Source organism: Bombus flavifrons, chromosome 15, assembly GCF_040668555.2.
Source record: "Bombus flavifrons isolate JBK064 chromosome 15, iyBomFlav1_principal, whole genome shotgun sequence".
Taxonomy (NCBI): Eukaryota; Metazoa; Arthropoda; class Insecta; order Hymenoptera; family Apidae; genus Bombus; species Bombus flavifrons.
In genome coordinates, this window is record NC_138456.1 from 6,523,480 (window position 1) to 6,545,998 (window position 22,519).

The 22,519-nt window shown below is 41.6% G+C and overlaps 1 protein-coding gene across 7 annotated transcripts in view; it reads left to right on the top strand.

The window, feature by feature from the left end:
* LOC138187814 (protein artichoke) overlaps positions 1-22,519 on the top strand; it is a 309,368-nt gene that overhangs the window by 196,077 nt on the left and 90,772 nt on the right. Inside the window, exon 1 of one of the 7 annotated variants that reach the window (XM_069128982.1) lies at positions 11,046-11,341. The exons of 4 other annotated variants lie outside the window; for them this stretch is intronic. The gene's annotated coding sequence lies outside the window, so the exon portion shown is untranslated. Of the gene's footprint in view, positions 1-11,045; positions 11,342-12,608; positions 12,812-22,519 lie in introns of those variants that run through there. 2 more of the 7 variants (XM_069128980.1, XM_069128983.1) reach the window with 2 other exon arrangements.

Consider the following 22,519-nt stretch of genomic DNA (forward strand, 5'->3'; position numbering starts at 1 on the left):
TCCCATCTCCAACTTTCGATTATCGGTGAATCTCGACAGATGCTGGACACGAGATGAAAAATTCGAAACACGCTCTCCACTCGGAATTTTTTATTCGGAAGTAGCGTTGACATCTTTGCAGTTTCAGTCGAGAGTCATCTAATAAAGCGTCCGGGCCGTAAAAGCGGGGACAGAGCGAACGAAGTTGGACAAATATTCGTACGCGATATCGTATTCTTTTTCATCGTCGCGATTTCAAATACGCTGCTGGCCTCCCAAAACTGGAAGTTTAGTTGACTCGTTTAACGGCAGCGAAAGTTTCCGCTCGCGTCTGCAAAAGTATTCGCCACAGAAAGAGACGAAAAGGCTCGGCTACTGTCCGTTGGGATTTGATTTTCCAGCATGGCAGCGCGGTCAGGGTAAATTCGTGGCCGGCATTTTCAAGAAGTTGTCGAATCCCCTCGACGTTCGGCCGTCACTTCTCTCTTTCTTAGACGTTTCCTCTCCGAAAGGAACAATCCAGTATCTCCACTTTCTTTCGTTTTTCTAACCTAGTTGACTTTTGAGACCTTTGATCTGTCGTTACTCGATTCCATATACATCTTTTATTTCTTCCACCTAAGAAACTTCAATTGTATAGGAAGATAGTTTCAGCGTGGCATAGTAAATAATTAACAGTTGCACAACACATAGAGACGTAGATTCATACAACGAGTGACTCTTACTAATATTCCAACACTACTAAAAGTACGATAAAAATTTAACAAGCTGTATCATTATTTACGTATTATTCTCTTTGACGTTAATACGTACACATGGCGAAGTGAATTGGTTTCGGGAAAATTTCAACGGTATTCGTTTAAAATGCGGCGATTGCTGGTCAATATAAATCAAAAATTCCTTTCTCGTTGAATCGGTTATTCGATAACAACGGTGTCCCGATTGAATTTCCAAGGCCTTCGCTCACCTCTCAGCTATAAAATCTATACCATTACAGATCTCTTGAAGAATACTTGCAGAATACACGGTACATTTACTCGTCCCGTCGCGTGCTAGCCAAGAAACACAATGTCGACAACTATTCTCTTCCCTCAGAGCGTCTTCAGCTTCTCCGGATTCGAAGATTGTACTTTTCGGACGAGAATCGCTGCGAGCGAGCGCGGAATAAAGCGACTCACGAAATGCAGAACTTCACGGTGGATCTCGAGGAAATATCGGACGCGCGTGGTACGGCGCGATTACCATCGGCAGAGGGAAAGCTTCTCTAGCTTTCGAGTATAAGCTCGTGTAGCAGCTGGTTCATTTAATTCGCCCGATGCTTTTGTTTCCTACCGTACACGGTGTAATTCAATTATTGCCTCGGCTGGTACTTCGATTCAGCTGATGGGAGCAATAAGCCGAGCCGTTCGTTTGTTTAATTCTTCTCTTCTATCGATACTATCGGTGCAATTCCGAGATTACTCGTGGTTGCTTCTAAGCTCACCGCTTTGTGTCATACGGTTGCTCGATCGATGATCCTTTTTTCAATTACTATCGCTATTGTTAGCCTGTATAACAATATTATTTATTATTCTTGGCAAATGAAGCTTGGAGTGACGTTTTTTTTATAAAAACAGTTCAGTGTTGGCCTCATTCAATGGTCAATTAAGTCGAAGCCTGTAAATGAGAGCCATACTGATTTATATTTTTAGTTTATAAAACAGGAAAACGACGATACGAATATGTATGTATCAGCTATACGTTTGGTATTGGTGTGCTTGTGTTTTCGAACGATTACGAGTTTTATATTATAGAAAATGACAGATATGCTTCGATGGATTTATCGGTAAAACGGTACTACGGCTTATCGACAGAAGTTCAAAAGATTATTTTGAATAAACACGGTGCTTGGCTCTCGGTAGCAGCCGGCACGAAACACCCTAATTGCCGGCTACATGGTCATAATCGTTCCTTCGATCCTATCCTTCTAGCAATTTTTCTCGTTAGACTCACAAGATATTAAATTATTCTCCCATCGCGTGCACCTTACCATTTACTTATTCTCAACATTTTCAAATTCGAAAGAAAAAAGAATAGATCGAAAGAAAAGCCAATGATCTGTGAATTCGCGTGTCTCGCTACGAATGTCAGTCAAATTTCGAACTGCTTTTAACGCATACACATTCGCATTATATATTCGCGAAACTATGAACGAGCAACCAATCGAAAACGCAAACGACGAGGCCGCTTGCCATCGGATTACAGAAACAAGTTCCCAGGCGAAGTACCTTGAACGTGGAATGTTTGAAAGTCACGAACGAAGAAGTCAGCTTTCTGTGCTTTTTCCGCGCGGTGTTCCACGATTCTGTAAATATAATAGGAACAAAAAGCAAGGTTGAGGGATCGAACGTGGAAATAAGACAGTCGATGCAATTTCAAGGGTGTCGTACACGTGTCCTTGACGTTGTACTCGGAACTCGCGAGCGCTTCAAGTTTAGCCAAAATTTCGCCTCGATCCTTCATGCATATCCACGAGAGAGGCCGGCTTGCGTCGGATGCCAGATGCAAATGCGTATGCAATGGCCGTGCATACGTGTGTACGTATGTTATCGGCGTCCAGATTTCGGTCGTTTACCGGCCCCGTTCTGTATATCCGTGCGGTGGAACGCATTATATATGATCCGACTACCGAGTACGCGTTAGATTGTTGCGATGACGTATGCGCCAGCCTGACGCGTATCCTTGACATCGATGCCGCCGAAAACGCTAGCGGCAAACTTGCGAGAATATCGCACCTTTCGCCTTTCGCCTTTCACCTTTTATCCTGTATCTTTAATTTTGAAGTGAATGGTTTTTAAAGAGGAAAGCGTCTAAGAGGATGGTATTGAAGAGTCTCGTGTTTGCTGCGGTAAATTTAGGACTCAGAACTGTGGAACATACTTATATTTGGACGTTTCGGAATTCTGGTAGCGTTAGGAGTTAAAAGAGATGGGTTCGACGTTAAGAAATTGGATTTTATAGCACGTTGATGCGATGAAGTAAAGTTTAATAATTTGCTGAGATAAAATGGATTAAAGTGTATAGTTTCTTGCGAGTTGAAATCAAATTTGGGGTTTCTTGTGTTAGGCAACTGGATCCTGCGGTTTCCTGCGTTACGACCATTTTCAAGCGTACAGTCGATTGTTTAACGAGACTTAGGTGATTCATTTGAAGACTCGTTAACACGTTTCTAGATGTTTTGCACAAATTATCGATTTATTTAATTGCGATTGAAATCAGGCATATCCCAATTTTCTGTACCATTTCCTACTATATAGAACAATGAAATATTATTATCCATTCCACCTCTCTTGACTCGCTGGTCACTAAGCCTGCTAACTGGCTGCGAATTCTCAGTAGTAAGATGCGCAGCTTTTAACTAACAATATAATATATGAAAATAGGGAAATATAAATGATTCCTTATTCTAGACTACTTATGAAATAACATAATTTCATGCTCGTTTTTCAGAGGCATGCAGTAAATAGTCTGTTTGATATAACGTTGCAAATTAACAAAACAATTTACCTGTTTGACAATTCACTAAATTAATTTAATAAATTATGCAGAAGGAGTCAAATGTATAGAAAATATATCTTCGAATTTCAAACACGAAGAACATAATTCGGACGTGTAGTTCACCTGATAACGTTGTTGATAACGACGTCGTTATAATCGAGCTTCATCAAGGTGTCTACTGACAAACTAATATCCATCATACGTTGTCAAAGTGGTGCGACGTACTGCGTGACTTCACGGAACAGGGTTCATTTGAGATACAATTAGGAAGGATTAAATTGATCAAGCAATCTCATCTTCAAAATATCGTCACGCCTCTGAGTTTCCCCTCAAACATTGAAAATCTGAATGAAATTAAATCGATGTCATTGCCATTATATTTGGACGCTCCAATGGAATTTAACGATGTAATATAATCTCGAAACGATTTCCGATAGAAAACGAAAACATATCCGATCATTTGCAACGATCGAACTGAAAAATTGTAATCTTTGAAATGTTTTCCTAAATTCGTTCATTCCGAGGTATTATGCAAATAAAATATCGAGCTTGGCCACACTCGATATATCGAACGATACGCATGGCGAAACGGGAACGCAAATAGAAAAACTACCTGAACCAAAAATATCCATCCATTGCCGAATTTGGAGTTGTAGTGAATTTAAAGTGTCGCTTTTACTATTTTATATTCGCTCGTCCTGTCGTCCTCTTTTTCAAACATATTTTTTTCACGCGTTTTTGTATCCTCCCAATTGTCACATCATTTTGCTAAACGTGATTTAGCGTAAAAATGTTCACCACACCTTTTATGCGAATGTGGAAATCTTCGCGTCTAACAAATAGCGGCTATAAAAGAGAGGGAGAAAAATATACAGGAAGCTAAATGGAACGATAAAATACAATTCTCAGTAGGTATCGAGGTTATCGTGATTCGCTATATATTTTTTCGCCACGTTGCGAATCATTCCGCGAGTTTACCTTATGTCGCGGCAATTTATCCGCAAAGTGTCGCCGTGTCTGCTGAAAGCATGCTAAATTAAACACGAATCTTCAAGCAGATCGAGTCGTGAAATTCACCGTTAGCTAAATTTCCCAAGTGTTTTCGACGCAGTTATTCCCCGAATCCGTTGCCGTTACGACGAAATTTCGCGAGGGGCAATCCGTGTTTCCCGATATTTGGCGCATTAAAATTAAACTTCATCCAGGGATACAAGCCTACCGCGTTTAATGTACTTTATCGGCGCATATTCCCATGGAAAGTAAGGAAACTCGAAGAAGTTTCGTCGAGGAAGTTGTGCGTGGCGTTGGCAAACGAAATTTCATGGGCGCTAAGTCGGTGAATTTATATTTATAGACGATAAAACGAAAGAAAGAATCGGAGAAAGGAGAATGAAAAAGAAAGAATCGACCAGAAAATTAAAATCGTTTCATTGTCTGGGTGTAGAGATAATTAAGCTACGTGAAGATTTAAGTAGAAGCTTTGGGGACGCGAGAAGACGCGAACGCAAACGATTCCCCTGTTTGTTAAGGATTAAGGTGTTCCAGTCCCGTAGCATCTTACGTAATGAGGCGACGATTAAACCCTGCTGTTTGTATCCACATCGTAATAATTCACTCGTTTACGACGTTAATTAGGCGAATGAAGATTTCAACAAAACTATTCAATTTGCCTTGACCTAACTAGGAAGTCCACGTATCATCCGTTTTTGTAGTACGATTCACTATATCTGGTCAATCTTTTGGATTTTCTCGTTGGAGAAGAACACAGCTTGGAATGTAACAGTTTACGTTTGGAAAATTGAAGGTCGAACAGTGTCGCGCAAAGGCATAACGATAAAATAACAATGCCGTAAATATTTATCGTTCACCGAGAGTAAATAAATACGCGTAAAGGCCATTTCATATCCACAATAATCCTCAAATATTGATTAAACTTCGAGGCGCGTCAATTTTATATGGTAATGGTGCTAAATTGATTAGCTTTAAACAACGTAGCCAGCTGCACCCAGTTAACGAAAAATTGCATGCGACGCCAACATAAACGACGAACAACGTGACATTTTTTTCAATACAGCCATCGGGGGACGGTAATTCCAATACGGAACAAGCACAAGTTCCTGTAGTTCTCGTACGAAGAAGGAAAAGAAAACGAGAGGAGGAGAAAGAAAGAGGCAACTAGCTTGAATCAACTTTTAAACGAGTCTCGTTGCGCGATCCAGTTCCAGCGGTGGAACTAATCAAGAGAAGGCGGTCTGGAGATTGCCTTAAAACCCGTGCTCTCCAGTTACAAATCCTTCTTAGGCTGGTTGTTTCACGCCTTGAGAAACAACCGCCAGCGGAGCGGTGCTACGGTAATCGATATAAGCCATAGGATTATCGCAAAGTTCTGCAGAGCGCATTCATTGGCCGGTGAATAGCGAGATGCGAGCAGCTGTTTGATCATGATCCCGATGTGGCCGTGTATTTACCGCTTTCAGGTTGTTTTTTCCGTGGCTTTCAGAGATACGCTGCTTTGAACCTTAAAGCCTGGCAAAGAAACGGTACACCAGCAGTGGCTGCACCGCCAGTTCCAACACGTCGTTGCAATCGAACGCCTCCGATGGGAGCGCCGATCCTCTCCATTTTCTCCTATGCTCTCTGTGCTTGTCACATCGAACGCATTCGTGCAAGGCTCGCGAACTCACCCGTCCAATGTTTTGCTCGTAATTAACTCGTATATCGAACGTTTGATCTGCTCGTGAAGCGTTCGCTAATATTTCAGCTGTCTCAATATCTCTCGATGACGGAGTACTTCTTCGTGTTAACGTTTTATAATATCGCGAATCATTCGCTAATATTTATCACCATCCAAGTAATTTATCACCATCGGCTATTAATATCATTCGCTGGCATCGTACTTCATCGTTCGAGTATCGATAGCAGCGTTAATTTAATAATAAGGAATAGCGAATTACTTGTTAACAGATCCGGAGTATAGTTGGCAATTTTTCTTCGAATACAGCTTCCAGAGTTGATGAGAACAGTTTGCAGCCCGAACAATAAAAAAAAGTGAATTTTGATTGACGTACAGGCTACATGCGCTTTTTCTCTTCCAATTTTTCCACGTGAAATGATTTCATTTTTGCACGTCTATGCTGGCTCGTTTAACACGCAATTTGCTACTTCACTAAGTTTAGTCGAGCTTCAGCTTCTACGATTAAGTAGATCATCTTTATGTTCTTCCTTGCTCTAGAGTATACGCACGACGAGTAGAATATTCCCTTCGTAGTCAGATATCCCGTCGAGCCGAGCCGACTATTTATCTCGATAAAAATTTTTTCCTTCGTTACAGCGCTAATGAAATTTTGAAATGTTTCGTACAAGACACGCAATACGTGCGTAAAGAATTCCTACAAGCGTTCGAACATTTTTATGAAAGATTGTAAATCAAGGCATTAGTCGGTCGTAATCCGCGGTATTTCTCGCAATGGCAGATTTGAAACAGAAGGGGCCGAGTAAACGGCAGGGAACACTAAAATTCTCCTTTCCTCGAATTCCGCGATCGTAAATCACTCGGAGGGTCGCGTCGCGCGCCGTTAACTCGCGTCGCCGATTCGTATTCCACGATATATTTTCGATCTCCGGTCGGCCACCTCTCGCGATCCCCAAGGATCCCCATTAATTGTGTCGGCGTGTGCGTGCAGCCAGGCCACGAGCTAGCTCTCGCGTCACGGCCATTTGTCACGCGGCGATCATCGAGCCGCTTGAAATCAAGGCGTCAAACCGAGCGGCTCTTCTTCTGCCCCGCGACGGAAGTCTGGCGAAACGAACGCGTCCGCTCGCAAATCGCCGCGATTTATGGTCCGTGTTACGTTTCCTGAAAAACTGCTTCACACGCGATCATTTCCTGTAACTGTTTCGCCGCGAGTTTCTATCTATCTGTCATTCTATCTTGTTACTACCAAATGATTTTACTGTGGTCCTGGTCCCATAGCTGAGTTGAACAATGTTTTGTGAGAACGTAGAATGGATTACGATAATGAAACTTCCGGGAATTTTAACACGAGTCGTATACTATCATTAATCAGAGAAAAATCTTTGGCATATTTTCACTATTATCTTTTCGTTATCTGGATCTTTAGTTTCGTATATTCTTTCTAAAATCTACGTTCTGCGAGTTCTGTTTGTATAAAATTTTCTTCTATAAACTTGAATCTACTTACCATGATCTTTTGATGTCCTCTTTCTCTATATCCTCTGCATCCGGCGATGACAGTGCAGCGGGGACTCGATATTTCACTGAAAGGGAAGGAAAAACGGAATATTATAAAATAGAGGAAATGTGGAAATACAAATTCTGAAATTTGTTGATTTTGAAATCGCAGTTTCGTGCCTCCTATAATTGAAAGAACTTCGTATAATAATTATTCTAATCGAATCAACAATACAACGCAATAAACAGGCAAATATTGTGAAACATGTAAACGGTAACAAACATCCAGTTCTACAAACCGCTCTTCCCATTAACTTATCGTGAGAGCCTTTCAGAAATACGAGATGCCGATCGTCGTAAAAATCACACGAGACGTTACCACGACGCAAAGAATTCTATTGCAAGGAATTTCTAAATTTCACGCGCTCGGAATATCTTCTTTGATGAACGAAAGATGACTAGACGATGCGACGGTGTAAGTCACCAAAGTATCCAAAACTGTAATCTAATCGATGCAAGGTCTAAGACCCCACCTTCTCCGTCATCGAACTTGACGTATCGTCGATACTTTATCGATTCTGCGAAACTCTCCGGTAGAAGCAGTCTCCTAGCTACCGACTTTAGTCGATGTAACGTACGTATGAACAAAAGCCGATCGTTCGGAATGCACGATATACGATCAAAAAAAAGCGATTTGCGAGGAACAATCGCGATTGAAACGTCAGTGTGAAGCGCGCACGGCTTCTCATCTTGACGAATGACGCTCTAATGTCGATGTTAATCGACAGACACCGCGTATTCGCATGATAAAAGTTCGTGTATACGTCGCATCGATGAATCGATGTATCATAATAATTGCGCGCTGAATATTTCACGATCTTTTCCATTGATAATAAAACAACGCGGTTTCGAGGCTGCTTGTTCTGTCGGGCCGTTCATATTGTCCTGTCGCGTCTCTCTCGACGAATGGGATTTATCCTGATTTCGATCGCGCAACGGCGAGATTCGCGCGTAAAAATGCTGTTACTCGGCCGTTTTATCGTCCTGAAATTCTGGTTTAACGCGGAAATGAGCTTGGGTCCGCGATCGTCAATAACTTGAGGGAATTTTACAGGCTCCTGTGCAACGTAGTGCTCTGTATATCGATTCTCATCCGTGTTGAAAATAGCTTCTAGCATATGCGATGAATATTTTCGTTAATTTCTGATTTAATCATATCCGTTGCGGTGCGGTAAAACGAAAAGCTTCCGGATACGTTCGTATTTCTTTGAATATATTAATACTTGCCTGGGTTATTAATGTTTCTATGGATTAATTGTAAAATATTGAAGTATATTTGCACGATGTGTTTTATAAAAGGAACGAGAATATAAAATAAAGATGACTTATAATCTTAGTAGCTTAAAAATCTTCTTTGTCACAAACCGTGTCTTTCTCTGAAGCTTCAACGGATATTGGAATAATTTAATTCGGTGTCAAGCATGCAATTTTCTAAATAGAACATCCTGAAGTTTCGAAACGTTTCATTTTCAACTAGGTGTTTAAGTGATGAAACGATTCAAAACGTCAGATGTGCGATGAAACTCTTCAAGAGAACAAGATAGCAACTAAGACGAGAATAATTGAAACGATGAGGAAATAAAACCAGAATAGAATATATCTAGCTTGGTAGAACTCAGGCAGGAATGTACAGTCGCTATTAACTCGGGTTCGTGTCTTCTCACGGTTAACTTAAGCCTTCGTGATATGGAAGACACGCGGCGTTCTTTCATCTCTGCGAAACCCAAAAAGGTTAGTAATTGCATAATCGTGATTCTCTATAATTTCGCGTTATCGTGTAGCTGATTGCATCTAATAGCCGCTATTAAGGGCAGAGATTGACCGGATAACCGATCGAACAAAGCCAGAAACGTTTGGCAAAAGTTAGAAGTTAAGAATCTCTTAGATCAATACGACTCGTCGTGCGTGAGTTAACGCGTAGCGACTCGAACGTGTTAAGCAGCTGAAAGTGGCACAGATCGGATGATAAGTTAGGTCGATCGACCAACCAGTGGAAGAAAAGCGTTGAGAAGCCGTGGAATAACAAAGGGGCTGAGTGACGCCAGACAGACAGGCAAATATTCTTCCGTGAGAGACTTCAAAGTAATGGGAATTGCGAGTTGAACGGGACCGGTGCATCAGACAGGCTAGTTTCTATTCTACGACTTCCTGTTCCGCTCAACTGTTTCCTCTCTGCCTCAGCGTGGTTAATTCGATGGAGATGTAGTCGAAAGAACCTTTGCGCTGGATAGTTTTCCGGCTCGTTGTGCGGCGATCAGAAGCCAACACAGATTCCAACAGGGCGTAAACTTTTTGCTCGGTGGATAAATTATCAGGATCCGGATTTCAATGTGTCGCAGTGTCGATCGTGTGACTTTAATTAAACTCCGCTTGCAATAATTTGCATGCTACTTAATGTTGGGGTGTGAATTCAATGCAATCTGCCGCGTTCGCTTGTCATAGGGCAAGTTTCAACGGCGTGTCTATAGCCCACACTTACGGTGATAGAAGCTGCACTCAGCATCGCCGCAGCATCGTTGGAATTTCGCGAAACTAGATTTCAAGCAGCCGCGAGATCAAAGTGTCATTAAGTCAATTCGATCGCAAGGAGGAAACACGCACGAGGAGTCTCGACAAATCCCACGACGGTACGGGATAATGATCTGAATGATAATGCACACTGCCAAAGCTTCTCAGAGAAACTTAAATCCAACAGCGTATCTAACTCGAACTCAACCTCCTTCTCCCCAATTTAGGAACTGCTCCGAGCACCTTTCAGATTCCCGATGAAAAAATCACGAGAACGCAGTGAAAGATATCTTTAGGACGTCGGAATTGAAAGAAAGGAAGTACGTGACTCGACTGTCTTCCTTCCTCTGCACGGCTCGGTTCGAAGGCACTCGGCGTCCTACAAAATGGTCGATAAAAAACGAGCGACGTTGGAAAATTTACATTGAATGCTCTCTCTCTCTCTCTCTCTCTCTTTTCCTTTCTGCAGAAAAAGTCCAGTTAGCGAAGTTTAGTCCTCGACGGCGGATCGAATCGAAAAGTTTTTCCAGTAGACTCAAAACACGAGTGTGACTCTAACATTCAGCAGTGCTGGCCTCGGAAAAAACAGAGGGCCGACGCGAAGAGTGGCGAGCAACAAGGGAAAGGGTTGTTCCGGCTAGCGATTCTACCATGCAGTCAGCGAACCACCCCGCCATCCAGCCGGTCGGCCAACCACGCAGTAGGGAGAGTCAGCGACGAGTCAGGCGGCCAACCGAGCGACCGACCGTGCGCCAGTCTAGCGTTGGCGCACGTCGCGGCAACACGTGCACCTTCGCATCGTCGATTTCTCCGTCGTCGATCGACACTATTCCGTTCTCCGTCTGTCCGTTCGTTACGTCGAGATCGAGATTTAGCCGCGAGGAATATCAATTTTCTATCGTTTGCGATCTCTTCCTTGGTCCCTTTTTTCTTTTTTTTTTTTTTTCTTAACCGATCACGAATCGATCGTCCGAGTGGATGGTGCTGTGATTAATCTACGTGTGTACGCAAGTTTGCTCCGACCAACCGAGGATCGCTCAGGAGGTAATGGTTCCATTCGATGAGGTATCGATACTATTCGCGTCTTGCGGATTTCCTGTATAAACTCGATTTGATTGAGTCAAGGAAGGTATCGAAACTCGACACGTGCTGTGCAACTAATATAATTCGTGCTGCGCGGGAATAGAATCCAGCTAGCCGATGTTGTTTCGATCGAGGGACGAGTTTGACAAAGAATCATGGCGAACGCTGCCTGTTGTCGAGCACTTTTATTAAGAAGCGTGTAAACGGACAGATTTTGGTTGGAAATGCATGTGGTAAACGAAATTTGCGAATCGATTTGCGGTACTCGAGTGGAAAAGCCGATTCGCGTGACACGTTGTCGCGGTTTTTGGTTCAACTTGGTTCGCGTTGGACCTCGATAAAAGGGGGAAGGAGCGACGCGGCGCGACGCAACACCCTGTTTGCGGTATCGTGACGCGTTTCAATTCGCGACTTTCTTCCCTCCTTTTCTTCTTTCTCCTCTTTAAAGAGGATGTAATGCTATAGTTGGAATTTCGCGTTCTTTCGCTTTTGTGACATGTTTCGTGCTCTTGCTTTACGACTCGGTGCTAAAGGCCTTTCACGAGCGTAACCGAGATCTGAAAGAAAATAGCACGAAGCGCAGAAAACAAAGCGACCTGCGATTCGACGAAATGGTTGAGTCGTACTACTTGCCTCTGCGGTTCTTCTATGTTTAAGCGTACTCGTGGCTGCTTTTTCAAACTTTTTCCACCTATGTTCGACTATGTACTATACGTGCACAAGCATCCCACGAGTATAACCCAGAAATCAATTCGGTACCGCTATTACACGTAACGTCTGATGTCACCAATTCGCCCATGCTCGACTCGTACTACTTAACTGTTCTAATTTTCAATCTGTCTTCGTTATAATTATAGTTTTAATCGACTGACTGTACAAAATTCATCGTCATCCTATCCTTTCTTTAAGAGTTAATAGCGCACGTCAGGAAACGATCCGATCATTTCGATCGATCGAAGTTTAATCGCTCGCTAACCATTCCATGTTTCTTTTTTCGTCTCTCCGTTTTCAACAGAAAATAATTACATCGCGTGATCGGGTCTTATTAAACGCAGCAGAAATATTCCGAGTAGTACCTTCGATTCGTTACACCCTCGATACTGGCACAGTTTCGTGACCGTATTCCTCGCGAGTTTCCTCCACTTCATACTTTTTCCTCATCTGGATGTCGCTTTCTAAGATTCCCGGAACTTTTCTTGGCGTTTATCGAGCACAGAAAGCGATTCGTTTCTCCTTGAAGAATTATTTCGATGGCTGTCACGCTGTGCCTGGGACCGTGTTATCGAACCGCACGCAAAAACGCAATTCTCGTGACAACAGACTGGTCTTTTCTTCCATTCGTTCTTTCGATCCAAACCCAGTATCGACTGACTGGCCCGACTAAGCCCGAGCAATTAGAAGTATCGGTTGGTCCGAGCGACGTTTCGAGCCGCTCGATAGAAGGGAACGGAGGTGACTCTCGTCCCATACCAAAAAGTTGACGTCGCAATTCCATCGACGACGTTTTTTGCTCGTTCTCCGTTACAGTCGATACGTCTATTCACCGTTTACGTTCATTTTGGATGCCCCTTCGAGATTGGAAACACAAATCACTGCACCTTTCGGGCTGCCCTATCGCAGTGAAAACGGAGCTGAGTATTTTCCTCAATCAAAACATTGGCTTCGTCTCGTGAAAGAAAAATGTGCGGGACGTCACTCTGAGTAAAGTTTGATGAAGCTTGTAGAGACCTCTGGATATTCTTTTCTTTGCAGGATCTCACGAGAATATTAGGCAGACATTGTTTTTTCAAGCTTGTTTTCGCCGTAGATTGATTTAGAAAATAGTCTCACGTAATTTTATAAATTAGTACGTGAATCTAACGTTTTACGTATTTCATGCACGTTGATTTGCTTCGAAAAAAGTAGCGATTTTTAGCAGCCTGGCGTTTCGTTTCTCGATTTAGTAATCACAGGGAGGCAGATTTGGAATATAATAAAAAGCGTGCTAAAAATATATCCAACTGAAAAATTTAGCAGCGGTCTCGTTTAATTTTGGAAATAAATGGGGACATATATATATATATATAGTAAGGGACGCGTTGCCGTTAAGTCTGCTCCAAAAGTAGAGTAATGAAATATCTTTATCAACGCTTGTTACACTCGGTGTGTACCGGATGTCATGTTTCGCGTGATTCATTGCACCGAGCGCGTTATTGATTCGGTCGCGCCCGCAATTCATGAATCATTTGCTCGAAGAAGTTTCGACGGAATGTTTGTAAAAACATCGTTAATTATTAAACTTTCGTGAACCTGGTGTATAGTGGCTGAGTCTCTTAGTTAGAACTCGAAACAACTGGTTTCCCACGATGGATTTATACGCGTTTTTTCAACGTCGGTAATTTTCAAATATTCCAACTAGTAAAACTCGGTACGATCAATAAAGTTTTCGGGAACTTGCAGCAAATTCTATTTCTGCTCGATCAAATATTTCCGGTTGCGTGAAGAATGGAAATATTCGAATAATTGCCGAAGAATCGACAGTTGACGCGAGAGATCAGATTTCTTCTCCGTGCTTCCTGGTTCGAAATTATTCATGGAAAGAAAAGAAGCATCGTAACGACGTCGCCGTAAAATAGACTCGATGTTACGCAGGGAGAGAGAATTACGAACATAGATCAAATAATACGGCAGAATTTTATTTCGTAGCAAATTAATGATATTACAACGATTTATAGCTACCTCGGTGATCGTATCTTAAAATATTATAATAAATTTAGTTCTCGCTGTGTTCCCTGCGGTAATAAAAGCAAACCGTATACCGTTAATCGACGAAGATCGTAAAAACACGGGTGCAGTAGGAAATTTCATTTTAACCTTTCGTAACGAGTAATTTTCGCCTGGGAACACGCGTTTCTTTCGATGAAAACTTTCGATGCGTGAAACGTGAATTTTTCGCGATATCGCCTCCGCGATAACAATAAATTTCTTGCGCCGTTTATTTCTCGCCGCCTCCGCCGACCTGTACGAATAAGCGCATTCATGCGAAATTTTTTAACAAATTATCATTTCGTTCAATGACTCTATCTTTCAAAATGATCAAAGTAATTGTATCTTTCTTTCTCTCTCTCCCTTTTTCTTCTCTCTCTCTCCCTTTTTCTTCTCTCTCTCTCTCTCTTTCTCTCTTTCTTTTGTGTGTAAAATCAATAGAAAAGTAGAAACAAAGGAAACGAAAAAAAATTACGATGTTAATGAACAAACAATCCAGAATAATGGTAATTACAATTACAAATTAATCACCGACATTCGTTACAAATATGAAATGCTACTGTTTAAACGGCAATGATTTACTCGCTAATTATAAATATTCAAACGTTTTGCTGTGGTCCCAATTAATTTACGTGGAATGTTCTGCATATATTATACAAACGAAATATCATTGAGTTCTCGTTTTATTTCCTTATGCGAAAGGTGTTACTTTTTCAAAATTTACGCTTCATTCAACGTTATAGAATCTCACGTCAGCTACTCTTACGTAACTTCGCCATCTGAATGTCACATTCTATCAGATTCTGTCAAACTAAAATTCACCTCGATAATACAAGAAGTACGTTCTCCGTTATTACGCAAAAAATACGTGGAAAAGTCATTCGTCATTCTACGTAGAAAACAGGTACTGAAACAAAGCGATACAAACGTGATTAGTTCACGAGATATTTGAAACAAGTGTCTTCATGGATGAAGACACTGGAACGTAAAACAAGAAAGTTTACGACGACATAAAATGCCGAAACGTGTTTTATTTCATAAACTGATGTGTTTCGCGAGACAATGCACATGGATGCATTGGATGCACGCGTGCACGTTGATAAATGCCTCGAAGCAAAAACGAAGAAGCATCGTGGAACAAAGGAGTCCGGCTCGGCGAACCTCGAAATTAATGTTCATCGAAGAAACGTAATCGAACGTGGTTGGTATCGGTAAAGGAATTACAGGCTTGCAAAGGTGAGGAGGGTGAGGAGAATTCTGTGCCGAGGTTGTGTAACCAGATCAAATGCTACGAGTCTCGATGGAGCCATTCAAGCTTAGGTTTGCTCCGGTATCGTGTGCACAGAGGCATGAAACAGCGGATTTGTCGCGTACACGTCATGGCCACGGCAATGGGATCCTAACTCTTCATGGTTAATTGGAAAAATAACCCTTTGACAGACACGAAAATAAAGGGCGTGGAGAAAGAGTGCGCTTGAGACATCGATGAATCCTTTTTGATACTCGTTGCTGACTTTGTATCGATAAAAGAAAGCTCTACCATCGAGGAAAAATTCCGTGGTGTTTCCACGACGATGCAACAAAGGCAAACATCCAAGAATACGTCGCTACGGTTTTCTTAGCATATTTCATCCAGTTCGTTTGCCAAGAAAAAAGCGAGAAAGCAAATATCGAGCGGAAACAAAGTTTTATAACCTCGCTATCAGCGATTCCCTGAAAAAGGAAGAATTTATTTTTTAATTTCAAAAATTTTGTGGTGATACGTTTAAATTGTGCGATGTCTAATGTGATAGGATGAACAGTAACTACATGGTGAACATACACATAGTGAAACGAATGAAAAAAAGAAATAACGAAGGGAAGAAGGATAGGAGGAAGAAAAGAACAAAAATGAAATGAAAAAATACAGAAGAAAAGGGGATAGGAATAATTCTGGTCTAGTATCGATTGCCAATTTAAATGATAATCCCACGAAAGACGGCGATCCTGTTCCCAGCGCCGTCCGCGCTCGATTTCGATGATAATATCGGCCGGAAAAGCGGCCTCGTCGTTTCGACACGAAAGCGAGAACGCTGCATTCGTTATGTCAACGACTTCAAAGAAATCGATTCTTGTTTTTATATTTTTCCAACCATCTGGCAAAATTTCACGAGAAATTTCCGAATCGTCGAACAACAAGCATTATTGTGAAATTCCCGTTCCTTAATTACTAACAAGCTATAGAATCACGTTCTTTCTTGAGAAAGAGATCGTGAACAAGGAAAATTTTCAATGGAACGCTATCGATTCTATGAAGCATTGTTTTCCCTCCAGTAGAAATTATAAGGAGCTTACCGAGTGTAGACACGTAGCAGAAGAACAGCCGTGGTAGAGCCACGAGACAAATAGAGTGGCGCGGTGAAAAACGTCATGGTGAATTCCGTGGACTGACAATCGAGCCATTACTCGTGGGCGGTACGAGAAATTCGTTAAACCGTGCTCCATTCCGTTCCTGGCCGGCATAAAGGCTTCGCTTTAAGCAATTCGTCTCTGTTTACGGAAAAGGCTATCCCGTTGCGACGAAAATCTCAAATGCGAGAATTTGCACGAGAGTCGCAAGTAAATAGGTTTGCCCGTTGGTCTCTACCTTTGCGCGCAACTTAAAATGGCAGTCCATCGTCGCGTCTCCGTGAAGAATTTCTTAATTACACCACTAGACGGTTCTTTTCTGCGAGCCGCTCGTTTCCAGACTATTATTCATCGCGGTGCTGGTTGACGGGAATTAGCGATAATATCGAGGGGACAGGGCATTATCCCGCTAAAAGGGTCGTACCATTGCGATCGTTTCTTTCCCGCTCGAATACGTCCTCACGTACGTGAACGCGAAATTGATTCAAAGAGAAGGAAAAGAATTGTTTCTCTTCTAACTCTGAGTTTCTTCTACGACGATTCACACGCGGAAACGCTGAGAGATTGAACCTCTGGTTCGCGCTTCTTCGTTACACGAACCGCGAGGATGCGCATCAGAGACACGAGAATCATCCCCTGTGTCTTGTTGGAAAGAACAACGGTGATGTTTATCGCGGTAGCGTGAAACGAGTTTTGTATCAGACGGACGATGTATCTTTTACTTTCGACTTAACCTTTGACACGTTCGCGACCGGAATTTTTTATCACATTAATCGCAATGATTTTCGAACGTTTATTTTTTACTTGATTTTAGAGCCAATCATTAGCTTATGGTGTGGGTAATTTATTTCGCTGACTCAACCAGTTATTTAACTGTAATCCACAAATTGACTGGTCAGGTAAATCCTTGTATATGACCCAGATACTGAATCCTTGGTTACTACTCAGAGATATCTCCGAGATCGTATGACTCAAGGTATGCGTCTGTTTCGAATCGGTTAACAGAATATTAATTATAATTATAATTATACACTGATGATGGAGATCGTAGAATCGCTAAATCGCGAAATATCTTTCCAACAAATTATATAATAAGTTTCTGTCAGTAGTAGAAATTGCTGAAACGTTAAGTTAAGCTAGTTCAGGAAAATAATGCAACTAAATATTCATACAAATACGAATTTGCATAAACATTCGTAATGTAGCGATGCTTTTTTACATTATAATTGATATTCGTAGGAATGTGATCAGAAGGGCGAGAAATTTTTTCGATAACGTGGTGCGACGCAAAATATTCAGCACCGTTGCTCTGAATGACGCGGGACGACAAAGGCGTTGCTTCGTTCGACGTCAGATATCGATGCGATATTGTCGATACAGCTGTCACGACGGCCGACATCGATATAACGGCTCAGAGCTGTCGCGAAGAATTCGAAATCGTTAAATCGGGGTCTATTTTCGTAATCGAAGGATAGCTGAAAGAATCGCTGACTAAACATAAAATTCCATTCGCGTCCTTTTATATCGACAAAACGAGTTATGCGGAAAGGGAGTAACTTTCATGAGAGTAGGATAGTTATTAGGGGCAGGTAGTTTTAGTTGGCCTAGTTACTTGCTCCGTGAACACGATGGGTTTCTAATGTCGACCGAGTTTCTAACTAACTGATTAATTCGCTCTTCCGCGGCTAGTTCCACCTGCTTTATTCACTGTCAAAGACCGATTTCTAATATTAGGGACGGATCATTTGCTGACTTATTCTACTCGTGGTCGATCGTGATTGATCGTTCGAGTCAGGAACGTGTTTATCGACTTATATCTCGAAAGACTTGGGATTATAGCGAAATGATAATTCTCTTTCGCTACCAAGATTCTATGAAGCTTTACGAAGATTAACTTCGATAGATGAGATGACTTACATAATTATGATTTTCAACCAGACACGTGTAACTAAGGCTACCTGTGTTCCAAAAGAAACAACGTTTGCAACTACGATTTGAGAATTTTTTTCAACGTGGAAATTGAAAATTCAAAATTGGTGTATTGAAACATAAAAAATACGAAATATATAAAGCCAACATTTTCGACAGATTTTGCAAAACGAAATTTTTTTTATATATTTTTCGGCTGAACCATCAATCATTTCGACTAGAACCAAGGGAAATAATAAGATAGTATAAAATTAATCCAAGAGGAGAGGCTGAAATGTGCGATCGATGACACTCAGGGAAACTCATAAAACAGAATGCTCGCTTGCACTCGACTTCTCGCGATTCACGTCAGTCCCATGATTTTATAACGAAATTTTCATCCACTTTTACATTTTTGCACTCGATTGCTACAAACTGCGCAACTCGGAGCCAACCGGCATCGGATACTGGTATTAAAAAAGAGGAAAAACCCATTGAAATTGATTGACGTGATTCGCGGCAGACGAGATAGAAGAGACATGCCGTTTCGATAATATTTTAATACCACGTCGAGAGAGACGTAACTTCGCAGCACGATACGAAAAAATTATTGAAAATCGATGGAACGGCTTCGAGTTACAGCCTCTGCTTTCTAACGATTCGATCGAGTACGTGCCTCTCGTGTTTTGTTCGCGTACGTGTTTCCCATTTTATGTATGGGGAAATCACAGCGATCTCGGAGCGCCATAGGAAGCAACGTGACACCGTTACGATGCGCCGTTAAAAAGTAGCTCTCGATAAAACCCTTGTCGTGGCACACGATTATTAATTGCCGTTACATCATCCGATGGAGCAATGAGAATCAATTACACGAAAGAATAGCGACTGTAGCACGGGAAAACGTAAAAAAAATTCTCCCAATCGATGAACAGGTTTTACGTGCACCGTTGTCCGACCCAATTTTCTCGAAATCGTATTAATTAACGAAATCTTCAAATGACCGCTGCCGCAAGGATTTAGCTACTTTACCCTCGAAACTTCCACAGAGATCCACTTTCAAATTGATTCAATGCACTTTGACGAGATATCCTGCGAGATGTAAATAAATGAATTGAAGTTTCTATTGGGAAGACTCTCGTACTCGAAGCAAGCGTAACGTAACGTTATATGGCAGCTGGGTTATAAAAGTTAGGAAAATTTCCACGCATTAACATATTATAACTTTGGACCAAGCCCCAGAGACATTGTGCGCAAGAATCGCGAATTCCTTTTAACGCTGTCCCGCTAAGCTTTTAAATTCGTTTTGAAATTCGCGGTCGGAGAAAAGAAAATATCGGGTTTGACATATATTCGGGGGTAACTGGAGATTAAAATGTACTTTGAATAGGCGAGAAAAGAATTTCAGCATTGTTATACAACGCTTAAACGATCCCGGTGTGAGACACTGAAGAATGGAGTCAGATAGAACCTGCGAGACTTATCCTGAAGAAATACGAGGTAATCTAAATTATTTAACATGGCGGAAAGATTAAAACGATTACGTATCCGCAGGAATGCTTGATGATAGCCTGCGTCCTACACACGTATTGCACCAAGCAACGTACCTATTCAATTTCGTTAACGCGTTCATTAAATTTAATGTACTATGAACACGACGTGGCGAAGTGTGGTAAGAGTGATTCAAAAATAACGAACGCGTTCTGAAAGAGAGCTTTCACCTCGATTTATGGCACGAAATTATGTTACACTCTGAGTCATTGATCAATGATTCCGAAAATGAAAATTGCTAATCAATGGATGATTTAAACACGCTGGTACGATGAACAATGGTTCACAGATGGTTCGCGGCTTTAACAAGACGGTGCAGCCAACTTTGCCCGAAGTAGACCAAAATAGGATCGAAGCACGGTCGTTTTACGATACCAGTTAGAATCGATGAACATATGGAGAGCCACGTGATCCAACGTGGTGGCATCTTCTCCACCTGGAAAGCACACCTTTGGGGTCGTACCCCGTCAAATATTCATGGCAATCTGGAGAATTTCACAGACTCTAGCCAACTATATTCAGAACTAATCTGGCAAGCTCGTAGGCTGTTACGTTTCCCAGCGAATAACTCTTGCATCGAATTAAGGGCGGAAAAGAGGAAGACAAAGCGGCCGGAATAGAAAAACGAGAAATTGAGCCAAGGGAAGGAAAAGGAAAATTGACGAACAGAGACGCCAGAAGACAGAGGCGGCACACGTGCGACGATAATGACAAAGGTAAACGCATAGATTGCTTCGCTTTCCATTAAATCACCGAGACCGGATATGCTGCTGGCTTGAACGCGCGCCCGACCACCCGTTTAATGTGTACACCCACACGAACGCACGAGCTGCAACGTGGTCGCAGTTAACCGTATTCCGCGGCAGCGATACAACGTGCTCGATTAACGTCGAACGTCAGGTTCCTTGGAAGAATTTGTCAATGAAGAAAACGAGCTAGACGATCGCAGAATTTTAAGTGTGTAACATGTTGCCGGGTGTCGAGTTAGGTGTAAAATGATATATTATCGGCCATACATATATCGACACTTTTGAAACTAGTGGAAATATATGAAATGCTTGTCCAATTGAATTCAATTGGAACTTCTTTAATATGATTAACGAGAAGAATGAAAAATTCGCACAAAATAGAAAATATAAGAAAAATATTGATCTTTAAAAATGTTGGTCGAATTGCACCGAATGTGCAAATACGGTAATAGAATACACTCAGTAAGTAATTACCAAATACTATTACGGACGATAGTATACGTTTCCATGTTGTGTGGATGCAGCAACGTGGGGAATAAAATAGATATCTGCGGCGATGTAATCGCCACTGCATTTATGGTGAAATAGGAGTAATTGTTAATTTAGACCTGCAGTGGATTGCCATCCGTATGTGACAAATGTGGCCAAATTGATAAACGAGATAGGGCAACAGGATGGCAAAGTGAGTCGAGTGGTTGCGAAGCAACTTGCATCGATCTCGGATGCTCCATGCAAAAAAGTTTCAACCGCTTTTCCTCACCGGTGTTGTTTCCATCGCAGTAAATGCGATTTTGGAAACACAAGTTCTGATAAAACAAAACGAAAAAAAAGTTATTGAAAATTTTTTCATAAAAAGGTACGAGTCTTTTTAAAAAAAAACGAAAAAGAGAAAGCTTTGACGTTGTAAATCTTTCGAAAACGCCGAGTCAAGAAAAAAATGTGTAAACTTTGTGGACACAGGAGAATACTGATGAATGTACAGAAATATATTCCAACCTAAACTTCAGCACGTCGATGAAAAACGTTGACAAAAAATCATAAAGACGAGAAAACAATTTTGAAACTTTACAATATATCGAAAAATATAAAATATATCCAATCCTATACATTATTTGAAAAAAATTGTAGAAGGGCTAAAGAAGAAAAATAGGTTGAATAAAAAATGTTACAGATTTTCCAAACGTGCCGTCGGTCAGAGATTGTACAAATTTGACGCTATGGAAAGGAAATTAAATGAAAAAATCATGTTCGATGGTCGCGTCACTTGGCGATAACGAGCACGTTCGGCTTCGTTATTTATGTATTCGTCCATGTACCAGTTGTCGACAGGCTTCGGTTGAATTTAAAAAGTAACGACGTCCTCAACGAGAAAACTAATTTGATTTTCGTTGTCCACGCACGTTTCCAACGATGACGGCGCGACAAACGATCGGGTTTCATTGAATTTTAATAAAAGTTTGTTAAATCACCGTTTAATATCGATCTACAGGCTTTCATATCCTTCGACACGGCAGGACCACCGTCTGCAGCTAAAAAACTACAGATTTCCCGTACTGTTTTTCCACGCCGTGCCGCACCGTCTGAAATGATTTGCACGTTCCCGGCCGCGCACAGGCGTCGGTTGAACGCGCAAATTGGAAAGCGACAAACGGTGCGGCGCCCCGATATGCATAAATCACGGCCAGATTCAATAAGCGAACTCATTGTTCCGTCAACACTTAGCTGCTTCGAACTGTTTGGTGCTTTCTGTCTGGTGAATTTCGACCCGTATCTCATACGCGAAAAAAAGAACGATGTATAAGAATTGGGTAACTCGCGAATG